General features: G+C 50.4%; 1 pseudogene; it reads right to left on the reverse strand.

Moving 5' to 3' along the window:
* LOC127916744 (tensin-like) overlaps positions 1 to 16,164 on the reverse strand; it is a 182,866-nt pseudogene that overhangs the window by 12,509 nt on the left and 154,193 nt on the right.

Consider the following 16,164-nt stretch of genomic DNA (forward strand, 5'->3'; position numbering starts at 1 on the left):
TTAGAGTACATGTAAACAGTGCACATCACTGAAAAAGTCAGTGGTGATAGAAGGCCGTTGATATACTGCATTTGACTATGACTGTGCTTCTTACAGTTCACAGCATGTTCCGGAACAAAGCGTTCATTGCGACTCTGCAGCGGTAACAGTTATAATTATGATGCAATAGTGGCAGGTATCCTAGTGGTTAGAGTGGTGGGCCAGTAACCGGAAGGTTGCTGAATCGAATCCCTGAGCTCACAAGGTAAAAATCTGTCGTTCTGCCCCTGAACAAGGCAGTTAACCCACTGTTCCCCCTTGTGCCGAAAAGACGTGGATGTCAATAACGACAGCCCCCCCCTGATTCAGAGGGGTTGGGTTAAATGCGGAAGAAACATTTCAGTTGTACAACTTTCCTAATGCATTATAATACTTGTCATAAGCACATATGACATCATTATAATGTATTTTTGCTTTTATGTATTGTGACAGCGAATACCTCAGCTTTTGAAAATGACATAATGAAACATGAAATATGAAAATGACAGAAAATTGTGAAACTAAACAGGGATATTCAATCTAATCCTCAATCCGGTAGTGACTTACCAGCGATGCGTTGAGCCACCAGGCCCTCCAGGTTGAGGTTCTCCTCCTCAGGTTCTGGCTCCTTGAGAAGGGGGGAAGAGTTGGGGAGGGGGGAGGAGGAGGTGCTGTAGCCATGATAGGGAGACCCTCCCTTGCGGTCTGGGGAGTAGGACACCACCGTCCCACCTGGGTACGAGTTCAGGGGCTTCATCTGGAGCTGTCCGAAGATGGGGGAGGAGTCAGAGGGGTAGAGGGGGGAACCAGGCCCCTGGGCTGGGTGCATGTGGTAGGGCTCGGGGGGGTGTATGGGAGTGGTGTTTGTATGGGGCTGGTACGAGGCGGACCTCGGGGGGACATACGACAGGAGAGACTCAGCCACAGGACTCTGGATGGGCGACGTTGAAACCCGGCCAGCCGTCGACCTCAGAGGCTGTCCAAAGGCATTGTAGTTAATGTTATAGCCATGGATGGCTGAGTCTGCCTGGTAGGACGGCCTGGCCAGAGATTGGGAGAAGGGGATCTGGGCTGGCCCTCCGACTCTGTTCTCACCAGAGGGGGCGCTGTAGGACTTGGGAACCTGTCCTGTGTGTGGGTCCAGATCCAGCATCAGCATGTCGAGGGCTTCGATAGACTGCTCTATGTCGTGCTGAGAGGCGGTGGGGGGGAAGTGGGGCAGACTGTGGGTACTCTGTAAGGGAGGACCGAAGGGGTCATCTGGCAGACTGTACTGGTGCCATGCGCTCAGCCCCCTCTGGACTGCCTCCCTGCTACTGGTGCTCCTCTCAGGGGCCCTGGGCAGCTTGGGGCCTCTAGGCTCGGGGGTCCCGAAGGACTGGGAACGCTGCATACTCCCGTTCTGGTAACTGTTAGGAGAGTACTCCTCCTCCTGGGGCGAATTGGAGTCCATGATCCGCTCCTGTGCCGACGTAGAAGTCCGTACCCGATGCACCGGCATCTCCCGTAGCTTCTCTAGGTATGGCCCGTTGTTCTGCCTGTTGATGGGTATCTGTGATTGGTAGTACAGCTCTGCGGGCGTGGCCTGGCCCTCCAATGACGAGAGTGTTCCCAGACTGTCCACGCTGTTACCCTCCTGACTGATGTGCAGCTCCTCATCCAAAATGTCCGTCTCACGCTCTTCGGCGGAGGGGGCTGCAATGAGCCGGGTATGCCCGCTGACGTGCACCTGGGCTGGGACAAGGTGGCGTACTGCCCCCCCGGGGCTGGTGGAGGTAGCCAGGTACGCCTGGCGGTGGAGCATGGGGGCCTCAAGGCCACTCAGAAGCTGGTCCAACTCTCTCTTCTCCTGGGGACTGAGAGGGGGATGACTGGGCGTGTTGTGGTTCTGGTTGGTATTCACCGCTCCATGCAGCAACAGACTGTGGTCATCTGTGCGATCGGTTTTGACGGATGCTGTCGAGTTCCCAGAGTCGCTGCTGACCGACAGGGCGTGGTCGACCGCGGGCAGGGAGGCGTGGCCCACTACCGGGAAGGTGCGGTCAGAACTTGGGAGGGTGTGGTTAGGGTGTTGGTGGGTGTGGTCTGCGTTGGTTAGGGGTGGTCGAGGACGGGAGGCCGTTGATTGTGATCACTCCATCGAGGACTCTTTCTTGTGGACTCGGGCATACAGGCTGCCGTCGAGGGGGCCTTGGGTGTGAACAGCGTCTGAAAGAGAGAAGAAGAATACATGCTATTAAAAGGTGCACAAACAAAGAGGAGAAACAAACACATTTCTGATTTTGAAAACTCCTCACAAATGACCCAACATCACAGTGACTTTCACACCACAGGGACTTGTGCCTGACTCCTAACTGTTTCCTGAGACTGGACCACGACAGCTAGTCCCCCATGGAAAAGAGAATTCACTCCATCCTCCAAGGAGACACAACTTAATGGAAGCTTAAGTCAACACAACATATTTTTTATCTAATACAGTAGTGTTGAGTGAATATATGTATCGTATATGTATCATATATGTATCGTTTAGCTCAAGATACTAAACGATATCATAACCTCCATCGATAAAAGACAGTACTGTGCAGCCATCTTCATCGACCTGACCAAGGCTTTCGACTCTGTCAATTATCATATTCTTATCGGCAGACTCAGTAGCCTCAGTTTTTCTAATGACTTCCTTGCCTGGTTCACCAACTACTTTGCAGACAGAGTTCAGTGTGTCAAATCTGAGGGCATGTTGTCCGGTCCTCTGGCTGTCTCTATGGGGGTGCCACAGGGTTCAATTCTCGGGACGACTCTTTTCTCTGTATATATCAATGATGTTGCTCTTGCTGCGGGCGATTCCCTGATCCACCTCTACGCAGACGACACCATTCTGTATACTTCTGGCCCGTCCTTGGACACTGTGCTAATTAGCCTCCAAACGAGCTTCAATGCCATACAACACTCGCTTCAATGCCATACAACACTCCTTCCATGGCCTTCAACTGCTCTTAAACGCTAGTAAAACCAAATGCATGCTTTTCAACCATTCGCTGCCTGCACCCGCACGCCCGACTAGCATCACCACCCTGGATGGTTCCGACCTTGAATATGTGGACATCTATAAGTACCTAGGTGTCTGGCTAGACTGTAAACTCTCCGTCCAGACTCATATCAAACATCTCCAATCTAAAATCAAATCAAGAGTCCGCTTTCTATTCTGCAACAAAGCCTCCTTCACTCACGCCGCCAAACTTACCCTAGTAAAACTGACTATCCTACCGATCCTCGACTTTGGCGATGTCATCTACAAAATAGCTTCAATACTCTACTCAGCAAACTGGATGCAGTTTATCACAGTGCCATCCGTTTTGTTACTAAAGCACCTTATACCACCCACCACTGCGACCTGTATGCTCTAGTCGGCTGGCCCTCGCTACATATTCATCGCCAGACCCACTGGCTCCAGGTCCTCTACAAGTCCATGCTAGGTAAAGCTCCGCCTTATCTCAGTTCACTGGTCACGATGGCAACACCCATCCGTAGCACGCGCTCCAGCAGGTGTATCTCACTGATCATCCCTAAAGCCAACACCCCATTTGGCCGCCTTTCCTTACAGTTCTCTGCTGCCTGTGACTGGAACGAATTGCAAAACGTGCTGAAGTTGGAGACTTTTATCTCCCTCACCAACTTCAAACATCTGCTATCTGAGCAGCTAACCGATCGCTGCAGCTGTACATAGTCCATCGGTAAATAGCCCACCCAATTTACCTCATCCCCATACTGTTTTTATTTATTTACTTTTCTGCTCTTTTGCACACCAGTATCTCTACCTGTACATGACCATCTGATCATTTATCACTCCAGTGTTAATCTGCTAAATTGTAATTATTCACCTACCTCCTCATGCCTTTTGCACACAATGTATATAGACTCTTTTTTTCTCTACTGTGTTATTGACTTGTTAATTGTTTACTCCATGTGTAACTCTGTGTTGTCTGTTCACACTGCTATGCTTTATCTTGGCCAGGTCGCAGTTGTAAATGAGAACTTGTTCTCAACTGGCCTACCTGGTTAAATAAAGGTGTTCTCAACTGGCCTACCTGGTTAAATAAAGGTGAAATAAAAATAAATAAAAAATATACATACACATCCAGGCCTTTCAGCCCTGAACACATGGAGCCTCCAGCCCACCATAACAGCCCTAAACACATGGAGCCTCCAGCCCACCATAACAGCCCTGGACACATGGAGCCTCCAGCCCACCATAACAGCCCTAAACACATGGAGCCTCCAGCCCACCATAACAGCCCTAAACACATGGAGCCTCCAGCCCACCATAACAGCCCTGGACACATGGAGCCTCCAGCCCACCATAACAGCCCTAAACACATGGAGCCTCCAGCCCACCATAACAGCCCTGGACACATGGAGCCTCCAGCCCACCATAACAGCCCTAAACACATGGAGCCTCCAGCCCACCATAACAGCCCTGGACACATGGAGCCTCCAGCCCACCATAACAGCCCTAAACACATGGAGCCTCCAGCCCACCATAACAGCCCTGGACACATGGAGCCTCCAGCCCACCACCATAACAGCCCTGAACACATGGAGCCTCCAGCCCACCATAACAGCCCTAAACACATGGAGCCTCCAGCCCACCATAACAGCCCTGGACACATGGAGCCTCCAGCCCACCATAACAGCCCTAAACACATGGAGCCTCCAGCCCACCATAACAGCCCTAAACACATGGAGCCTCCAGCCCACCATAACAGCCCTGGACACATGGAGCCCACCATAACCAAACACATGGAGCCCCACCCACCATAACAGCCCTAAACACATGGAGCCTCCAGCCCACCATAACAGCCCTAAACACATGGAGCCTCCAGCCCACCATAACAGCCCACATGGAGCCTGCCCACCATACAGCCCTAAACACATGGAGCCTCCAGCCCACCATAACAGCCCTGGACACATGGAGCCTCCAGCCCACACATGGATAACAGCCCTGGACACATGGAGCCTCCAGCCCACCATAACAGCCCTAAACACATGGAGCCTCCAGCCCACCATAACAGCCCTAAACACATGGAGCCTCCAGCCCACCATAACAGCCCTGGACACATGGAGCCTCCAGCCCACCATAACAGCCCTGGACACTGGAAACACATGGAGCCTCCAGCCCACCATAACAGCCCTGGACACATGGAGCCTCCAGCCCACCATAACAGCCCTGGACACATGGAGCCTCCAGCCCACCATAACAGCCCTAAACACATGGAGCCTCCAGCCCACCATAACAGCCCTAAACACATGGAGCCTCCAGCCCACCATAACAGCCCTGGACACATGGAGCCTCCAGCCCACCATAACAGCCCTGAACACATGGAGCCTCCAGCCCACCATAACAGCCCTAAACACATGGAGCCTCCAGCCCACCATAACAGCCCTGGACACATGGAGCCTCCAGCCCACCATAACAGCCCTGGACACATGGAGCCTCCAGCCCACCATAACAGCCCTAAACACATGGAGCCTCCAGCCCACCATAACAGCCCTAAACACATGGAGCCTCCAGCCCACCATAACAGCCCTGGACACATGGAGCCTCCAGCCCACCATAACAGCCCTGGACACATGGAGCCTCCAGCCCACCATAACAGCCCTGGACACATGGAGCCTCCAGCCCACCATAACAGCCCTGGACACATGGAGCCTCCCACCAGCCCACACATGGAGCCTCCAGCCCACCATAACAGCCCTGGACACATGGAGCCTCCAGCCCACCATAACAGCCCTGGACACATGGAGCCTCCAGCCCACCATAACAGCCCTGGACACATGGAGCCTCCAGCCCACCATAACAGCCCTGGACACATGGAGCCTCCAGCCCACCATAACAGCCCTGGACACATGGAGCCTCCAGCCCACCATAACAGCCCTGGACACATGGAGCCTCCAGCCCACCATAACAGCCCTGGACACATGGAGCCTCCAGCCCACCATAACAGCCCTGGAAACACATGGAGCCTCCAGCCCACCATAACAGCCCTAAACACATGGAGCCTCCAGCCCACCATAACAGCCCTGGACACATGGAGCCTCCAGCCCACCATAACAGCCCTGGACACATGGAGCCCCAGCCCACCATAACAGACACATGGAGCCTCCAGCCCACCATAACAGCCCTAAACACATGGAGCCTCCAGCCCACCATAACAGCCCTGGACACATGGAGCCTCCAGCCCACCATAACAGCCCTGGACACATGGAGCCTCCAGCCCACCATAACAGCCCTGGACACATGGAGCCTCCAGCCCACCATAACAGCCCTGGACACATGGAGCCTCCAGCCCACCATAACAGCCCTGGACACATGGAGCCTCCAGCCCACCATAACAGCCCTGGACACATGGAGCCTCCAGCCCACCATAACAGCCCTGGACACATGGAGCCTCCAGCCCACCATAACAGCCCTGGACACATGGAGCCTCCAGCCCACCATAACAGCCCTGGACACATGGAGCCTCCAGCCCACCATAACAGCCCTGGACACATGGAGCCTCCAGCCCACCATAACAGCCCTGAACACATGGAGCCTCCAGCCCACCATAACAGCCCTGGACACATGGAGCCTCCAGCCCACCATAACAGCCCTGGACACATGGAGCCTCCAGCCCACCATAACAGCCCTGAACACATGGAGCCTCCAGCCCACCATAACAGCCCTGGACACATGGAGCCTCCAGCCCACCATAACAGCCCTGGACACATGGAGCCTCCAGCCCACCATAACAGCCCTGGACACATGGAGCCTCCAGCCCACCATAACAGCCCTGGACACATGGAGCCCTGGACACATGGAGCCTCCAGCCCACCATAACAGCCCTAAACACATGGAGCCTCCAGCCCACCATAACAGCCCTGGACACATGGAGCCTCCAGCCCACCATAACAGCCCTGGACACATGGAGCCTCCAGCCCACCATAACAGCCCTGGACACATGGAGCCTCCAGCCCACCATAACAGCCCTAAACACATGGAGCCTCCAGCCCACCATAACAGCCCTGGACACATGGAGCCTCCAGCCCACCATAACAGCCCTGGACACATGGAGCCTCCAGCCCACCATAACAGCCCTGGACACATGGAGCCTCCAGCCCACCATAACAGCCCTAAACACATGGAGCCTCCAGCCCACCATAACAGCCCTAAACACATGGAGCCTCCAGCCCACCATAACAGCCCTGGACACATGGAGCCTCCAGCCCACCATAACAGCCCTAAACACATGGAGCCTCCAGCCCACCATAACAGCCCTGGACACATGGAGCCTCCAGCCCACCATAACAGCCCTAAACACATGGAGCCTCCAGCCCACCATAACAGCCCTGGACACATGGAGCCTCCAGCCCACCATAACAGCCCTGGACACATGGAGCCTCCAGCCCACCATAACAGCCCTGGACACATGGAGCCTCCAGCCCACCATAACAGCCCTAAACACATGGAGCCTCCAGCCCACCATAACAGCCCTGGACACATGGAGCCTCCAGCCCACCATAACAGCCCTGGACACATGGAGCCTCCAGCCCACCATAACAGCCCTGGACACATGGAGCCTCCAGCCCACCATAACAGCCCTAAACACATGGAGCCTCCAGCCCACCATAACAGCCCTGGACACATGGAGCCTCCAGCCCACCATAACAGCCCTGGACACATGGAGCCTCCAGCCCACCATAACAGCCCTGGACACATGGAGCCTCCAGCCCACCATAACAGCCCTGGACACATGGAGCCTCCAGCCCACCATAACAGCCCTGGACACATGGAGCCTCCAGCCCACCATAACAGCCCTAAACACATGGAGCCTCCAGCCCACCATAACAGCCCTAAACACATGGAGCCTCCAGCCCACCATAACAGCCCTAAACACATGGAGCCTCCAGCCCACCATAACAGCCCTGGACACATGGAGCCTCCAGCCCACCATAACAGCCCTGGCTCTGGCTCTGGTCTAGTATAAGTACATTAGGGGTCCAAGCATCCCAGTCCAGGACCTGTCATGATGCATCAGGCAGCACAACCCTACATGGCGTGACAAGGACCCCCGCACCACCGTCTGTGGAACATCTCCTAGACACAGTGCACAAACTCGCTATGGCAACTGCACAATTACCACAACAGAATTGCCAGATTCTTCAATATCAGAATCTACAGTATGTGAGAGCACCAGAATTCCTATGTTATATATACAGTGTATGTCATTTCACATGTCCTGTGTCTATCTATATGAACGCAGCACGTTTCATTTGCTGAGATGATTTTGTCACTGAGTAACTGTTTTTATGCATCGATGTCAGCATGCTGTGTATAATCCTCAGATGTTCTCCCATGCAGATGGGTTGGTTACATCACTCTTGATTTAAGGCCAGCATTTCCGCTAATAGGAACCTCTCTCAAGTTTGGCAGGAGTCCCTGGCAACCTCCAGCACCCATTTCCTGGACCAATCACTCCACCAACCAAATCCTCAACGTCTGGTCTCACAACAGCTCTAAACTTGAACATGTCTGATGATGAAGGATGGCATAAGATCAAGAGGCATGTTTCAAACAATATGAGGCCCAATTTGAGACCAGAAACTCAGGTTCATATTGATTACAATACCCTGCATCATCTTTGTTCTCCTATAAACTTCTCCAGAGTATTTTCAGGACCATATTGACCATGAACACACGCACGCACGCACGCACGCACGCACGCACACACACACACACACACACACACACACACACACACACACACACACACACACACCTCTACATCTCAAAAAGACCCCCCTTCTCTTTCAACAGCTGCTTAGAGGAACATGTGATATCTGGTCATCGGGAGCAGCTTCTGAACATCAGCACAGCAGGGTGTTAGTTGGTGGGGGGGGTTCCACAGTGACACATGGAGAGGTTCTCTGACCACAGCTATTTACGAGGCCATGTCAACAATGCTACAGTAGCTGAATGAGAGAGAGGGGGGGAGAGAGAGGAGAGAGAAAGAGAAGAGGGAGAAAGCTACCCTTGCTAACCCACCAGAACACACTGTTCCTTATTTTTGTAGGGAACTTCCAGTGCTCCTGATATTGCCCGCAAAATACTTCCCAGTCCAGAACAGTTTGAATGATAACCTACTTCAAGCCAAGTCCAAGTCCTGAATCAACTCCCATGAAAGCTTTTCTTACCTGGAGATTTCTTCTCTTCCTCCTTCCTTTCTGTGTTTTCTTTCCTTTAGTTAGATGAAATAGAGTTGCCCTTTGCCATCACACTTGGTTTGGTTGAGATGAAGGGGAGAAATCCTTCACTAGGCTATGATTCAAATGATACTGAGTTGGCATAGCCTTCCCCTCCCTCTCTCATTGGTTGGGAGGAGACAGAGATGTGCCACCCTTCACCTATCGATGTTGGGATTGGGCGAGGTGGGGTGGAGCTAGTCCATTCCCTGGGGAGTTGAACTATGAGTTGTGAGCTGTGAGCTGGTCCAGTGGAATCTGTCAGTTCCTTCCTGGCATTGGAAGTTTCCTAAAACTACAACACCCACGCAGCTAACCACCCTGAGCCCTGGCCTGGACCCACTCCTACACACTGACATCTCTAGTAATCTATCTGTCTCTCTCTAGTAATCTATCTGTCTCTATGTCTCCCTCTCACACACACACACACACACACACACACACACACACACACACACACACACACACACACACACACACACACACACACACACACACACACACACACACACACACACACACACACACACACACACACACACACACACACACACACACACACACTCTCTGAGAGTTTGCCTCCTACAGAAGAGGGGAGACCCTTATTCTCAGAGACTTGGATCATTCCATGGAGAAAACCCAAACACCAGAGGGGTGACACGTTTCCAGCTGTTGGTGTCTGTTCTGTTAGGAGGGACAGATCTCTGTTCTGTTAGGAGGGACAGATCTCTGTTCTGTTAGGAGAGGCAGATCTCTGTTCTGTTAGGAGAGGCAGATCTCTGTTCTGTTAGGAGAGACAGATCTCTGTTCTGTTAGGAGGAAGAGATCTCTGTTCTGTTAGGAGAGGCAGATCTCTGTTCTGTTAGGAGAGGCAGATCTATGTTCTGTTAGGAGAGTCAGATCTCTGTTCTGTTAGGAGAGGCAGATCTCTGTTCTGTTAGGAGAGTCAGATCTCTGTTCTGTTAGGAGAGGCAGATCTCTGTTCTGTTAGGAGAGGTAGATCTATGTTCTGTTAGGAGAGTCAGATCTCTGTTCTGTTAGGAGAGGCAGATCTCTGTTCTGTTAGGAGTCAGATCTCTGTTCTGTTAGGAGGAAGAGATCTCTGTTCTGTTAGGAGAGGCAGATCTCTGTTCTGTTAGGAGAGGCAGATCTATGTTCTGTTAGGAGAGTCAGATCTCTGTTCTGTTAGGAGAGGCAGATCTCTGTTCTGTTAGGAGAGTCAGATCTCTGTTCTGTTAGGAGAGGCAGATCTCTGTTCTGTTAGGAGAGACATATCTCTGTTCTGTTAGGAGAGGTAGATCTCTGTTCTGTTAGGAGAGTCAGACAGATCTCTGTTCTGTTAGGAGGAACTTATCTCTGTTCTGTTAGGAGAGGCAGATCTGTTCTGTTAGGAGAGTCAGATCTCTGTTCTGTTAGGAGGGACAGATCTCTGTTCTGTTAGGAGAGTCAGATCTCTGTTCTGTTAGGAGAGACATATCTCTGTTCTGGTAGGAGAGACAGATCTTTGTTCTGTTAGGAGAGGCAGATCTCTATTATGTTAGGAGAGACAGATCTCTGTTCTGTTAGGAGGAACATATCTCTGTTCTGTTAGGAGAGACAGATCTCTGTTCTGTTAGGAGGGACAGATCTCTGTTCTGTTAGGAGAGACAGATCTCTGTTCTGTTAGGAGGAACATATCTCTGTTCTGTTAGGAGAGACAGATCTCTGTTCTGTTAGGAGGGACAGATCTCTGTTCTGTTAGGAGAGTCAGATCTCTGTTCTGTTAGGAGAGACAGATCTCTGTTCTGTTAGGAGGGACAGATCTCTGTTCTGTTAGGAGAGACAGATCTCTGTTCTGTTAGGAGAGACAGATCTCTGTTCTGTTAGGAGAGACAGATCTCTGTTCTGTTAGGAGAGACAGATCTCTGTTCTGTTAGGAGAGACAGATCTCTGTTCTGTTAGGAGAGACAGATCTCTGTTCTGTTAGGAGAGACAGATCTCTGTTCTGTTAGGAGAGACAGATCTCTGTTCTGTTAGGAGAGACAGATCTCTGTTCTGTTAGGAGAGACAGATCTCTGTTCTGTTAGGAGGGGCAGCTCTCTGGAAAAAATAAACTATGACTGGACATGGTGACATTTAAAAACTCACAAAGTCTAGGGAAGAGAGGAAAGAGAGGGAAAATCAGTGAAAGAAAGGAAATACATGGGAGGATAACTGAGAAAGAGGGAGAGGTTCCCAAACTGTGGTCTGTGACTCACTGGTGGTACATGATCACATGACATATTTTCTGTTACCAAAATAGCCTGGTTGTAATCCTCAAATACACTAATGCTTTTAATTATGGTCCGTGAGGGAAATGTATGGGAACCTGTTGTCTCTACCCATCAGCACCTTCAATCGTCTCTATAGTGTATTTGAACAACGAGACTTTCTTGTCTCACAAATGACTTATTTGGATTTTTGTCCCGTCTTCACCAAGAAGAGCGGGGCCGAAGGGTTCGACACATTCTCTTCACTCAGAAAGGAAGTGTTTCAAAGTGCGAGGGGAATGACTGGAACTCTGCAGATGAGCGTCACGGGGGCACGACCTTCACATTCACCTCACCCGTGTGGTGTGCGTTAGTACAGGCACCCAGAAACACACACACACAAACACGACTGATATAAACCACAATGCCCATGGTCTCAAAGAGGATCTTTATACATAGCAGCTTCGTGTGTTATTCACACACACACATTCCTATGTGTCTAAGTTGAAAGCAACAGCAGAATTTTGGTGAGCTGGGCTTTCTCTATTATTAAAAACAAAGATTATGTAAAGATGTGTGAGTTTTGATGTATGGGAGAGTTCACCGCCATCATTGGGATACGTTGATGATGGATGTATGTCATGTATAGAATCAACATATTCCTGCTCAGCTGGAAGTGAGAATTGCTGGGGTGGGTTTAAGTATAGATTCACAGGCCTTCACAGGACGGAGTTGACAGGACGGAGTTGACAGGACAGAGTTGACAGAACGGAGTTGACAGGACAGAGTTGACAGGACAGAGTTGACAGGACAGAGTTGACAGGACGGAGTTGACAGGACAGAGTTGACAGGACGGAGTAGACAGGACAGAGTAGACAGGACGGAGTTGACAGGACGGAGTAGACAGGACAGAGTAGACAGGACGGAGTTGACAGGACGGAGTTGACAGGACGGAGTTGACAGGACGGAGTTGACAGGACAGAGTTGACAGGACGGAGTAGACAGGACAGAGTAGACAGGACGGAGTTGACAGGACGGAGTAGAGAGGACAGAGTAGACAGGACAGAGTTGACAGGACGGAGTTGACAGGACGGAGTAGACAGGACAGAGTAGACAGGACAGAGTTGACAGGACAGAGTTGACAGGACGGAGTTGACAGGACGGAGTGGACAGGACAGAATAGACAGGACGGAGTTGACAGGACGGAGTTGACAGGACGGAGTTGACAGGACGGAGTTGACAGGACAGAGTAGACAGGACGGAGTTGACAGGACGGAGTTGACAGGACAGAGTTGACAGGACAGAGTTGACAGGACAGAGTTGACAGGACAGAGTTGACAGGACAGAGTTGACAGGACAGAGTTGACAGGACAGAGTTGACCGGACAGAGTTGACAGGACAGAGTTGACCGGACAGAGTTGACCGGACAGAGTTGACCGGACAGAGTTGACAGGACAGAGTTAACAGGCTCATATATATACATAGTTTGGGGCTAACCTGAGAGATGGACATCATTAGCCTTCCATTCATGTATCATTCAATTGACTTAGCCAATGGTTCCTCAGAGGCCTTGTGGAGTGCGAGGCTCGTAAGACACGGGCATGCACGCATACACATACGGTGCCTTCGGAAAGTATTCAGACCCCTTGACTTTTTCCACATTTTCCTACATTACAGCCTTACTCTAAAATGATTCAATATATTTTACACACAAAACCCCCTAATGACAAAGTGAAAACCGTTTTTTAGACATTTTTGCCAAACAGATACCAGACCCTTTGCTATGAGACTCGAAATTGAGCTCAGGTGCATCCTGTTTCCATTGACCATCCTTGAGATGTTTCTACAACTTGATTGGAGTCCACCTGTGGGAAATTAAATTGATTGGACATGATTTGGAAAGGCACACATCTGTCTATATAAGGTCCCACAGTTGACAGTGCATGTCAAAATCCAAGCCATGAGGTCAAAGGAATTGTCCGTAGAGCTCAGAGACATATTGTGCCGAGGCACAGATCTAGGGAAGGGTAACAAAAAATGTCTGCAACATTGAAGGTCCCCAAGAACACAGTGGGCTCCATCATTCTTAAATGGAAGAAGTTTGGACACACCAAGGCTGAGCAATCGGGAGAGAAGCGCCTTAGTCGGGGAGATGACCAAGAACCCGATGGTCACTCTGACAGAGCTCCAGAGTTCCTCTGTGGAGATGGGAGAACCTTCCAGAAAAATCATATCTGCAGCACTTCACCAATCGTGACTTTATGGTTGAGTGGCCAGACGGAAGCCACTCCTCAGTAAAAAGCACATGACAGCCCGCTTGGAATTTTCCAAAAGGCACCTAAAGACTCTCAGACCATGAGAAACAAGATTATCTGGTCTGATGAAACCAAGATTGCGTCACATCTGGAGGAAACCCGGCACAATTCCTACGGTGAAGCATGGTGGTGGCAGCATCATGTCTGGAGGAAACCCGGCACCATCCCTACAGTGAAGCATGGTGGTGGCAGCATCATGTCTGGAGGAAACCCGGCACCATCCCTACGGTGAAGTATGGTGGTGGCAGCATCACATCTGGAGGAAACCCGGCACCATCCCTACAGTGAAGCATGGTGGTGGCAGCATCATGTCTGGAGGAAACCCGGCACCATCCCTACGGTGGAGCATGGCGGTGGCAGCATCATATCTGGAGGAAACCCGGCACCATCCTTACGGTGAAGCATGGTGGTGGCAGTATCATGCTGTGGGGATATTTTTCAGTGTCAGGGACTGGGAGACTAGTCAGGATCAAGGCAAAGATGAACAGAGCAAAGTACAGAGAGATCCTTGATGAACCTGCTCAAGAGCGCTCAGGATCTCAGACAGGGCAAAGGTTTACGTTCCAACAGGACAACGACCCTAAGCACACAGCCAAGACAACGCAGGAGTGGCTTTGGGACAAGTCTCTGAATGCCCTAAAGGTGGCCCAGCCAGAACCCAGACTTGAACCCAACCGAACATCTCTGAAGAGACCTTGAAGGATCATCTCTACAGGTGTGCCAAGCTTGCTTCAACAAAGTACTAAATAAAGGGTCTGAATGCTTATGTAAATATGATTTTTCAGTTTTGCAAACATTTCTAAAAACCTGTTTTTGCTTTGTCATTATGGGGTATTGTTGTAGATTGATGAGGAAAAAACACAATTTAATCAATTTTAGAATAAGGCTGTAAAGTAACAAAATGTTGAAAAAGTCAAGTGGTTTGAATACTTTCCGAATGCACTGTATACACACTTAATCCCCCCCCCCGACACACAAACAGCACCTGCCTTTTCCTCTGTTCTGCTGTGAAAGCGTGTGGAAGTACGATGCCACAGTGTGTCTCAATCACACATGACCGATTGGGAAGCCATTAACGTGCCATTAAAACAGCCCGGCTCATAACACCTGTGGCCAAATGGTTTATTTGAAAAAGACAATGTTTCACAGCTACTGTTATTACCCTATCAAATGTGCTACTCACATCAGCTACTTCATGGAACAATCGTTTTACTGTTTACATAGAGTTCCCTTCAAACACATAGTAATAATGATCCCAGAATAATTGTTGAGTATAGAATGTTGTCCTACTATATTGACGCAGTTAAGTGCCAGAAAAAATACACCTGTTGTAGTTTTTTCATTTATACACAACTATCTCCCGTGGTCAGATTCGATGTGTACTGTAGACCGAAGGTTAATCACACAGCTGACCAAATTATACAAGATTTTACTTCTGAGTTTAATGCACAACCAATGTCCCCAAATGATTTGCCTCAGAGTCTGGTCTCTCAGGTCTATATGTTAATACCCAGGAAACACAAACTAGCTGTATATCGCTAAGCTAACTCGTACAACCTACAAGGTCCCTGCCACACATAGCCCAGGACCAATAAACAAACAAATCAATCAGTAACTCATAGACAAGCTAGCATCGCAGCTAGCCTAGCAGGCTCGCCACAGGATGGCTGGGTTGGGTCACAGTGTCTGTGTCTAAGGGTTTGGACCAGGGACACTGTCTGTCCGTCTGTCCGTGTCTCTGTCCCTCTGGGTTCACTGTTGTCCTGATAAAAAGTGTGGGTAAATACTACAGCCCACTTAAAGAGAAATCCCCTGCTGGGTGGCTACTGATTGTGCTAAGCTAGCTAGCAGCACCGTGGCAGAACCTCCATGGTGTGACTGGATGAAGACAAGACCAATAGTGTTGTGGATCTGGTAAGGAGTTAACCTAATATCCCCTCAGATGATCAAGTGGAACAAAGAACACTGGCTAAAAAAGATATATAGATACGGACACTGAGAAAGAAAGACACACATTAGAGTATGACAACATACACTCTCACACACACCACCCAAACGTGTTCCTCAGAAAAGTTCCTGTTCCTCTGAGTGTGTGAGAGGAATGTGGTGTAGAAGTCTTCCTTGCAGTGTGCTCTGGGTCTGACCGTATGGGATACACGTTACTCTCATAAATTCCCAACCCACAACCCGACAGCTCACTACACGCATAGAGAAACACACACGAAAGCCCCTCTCTCCTCACACATACTCTCTCACACACACACAGCACTATTTAAGGGAAATAGTTGACCTGTGCCGCGGGTCTTTCAGGTCTTACTGATGAGGGG

This window comes from Oncorhynchus keta, chromosome 37 (assembly GCF_023373465.1).
Source record: "Oncorhynchus keta strain PuntledgeMale-10-30-2019 chromosome 37, Oket_V2, whole genome shotgun sequence".
Classification (NCBI taxonomy): domain Eukaryota; kingdom Metazoa; phylum Chordata; class Actinopteri; order Salmoniformes; family Salmonidae; genus Oncorhynchus; species Oncorhynchus keta.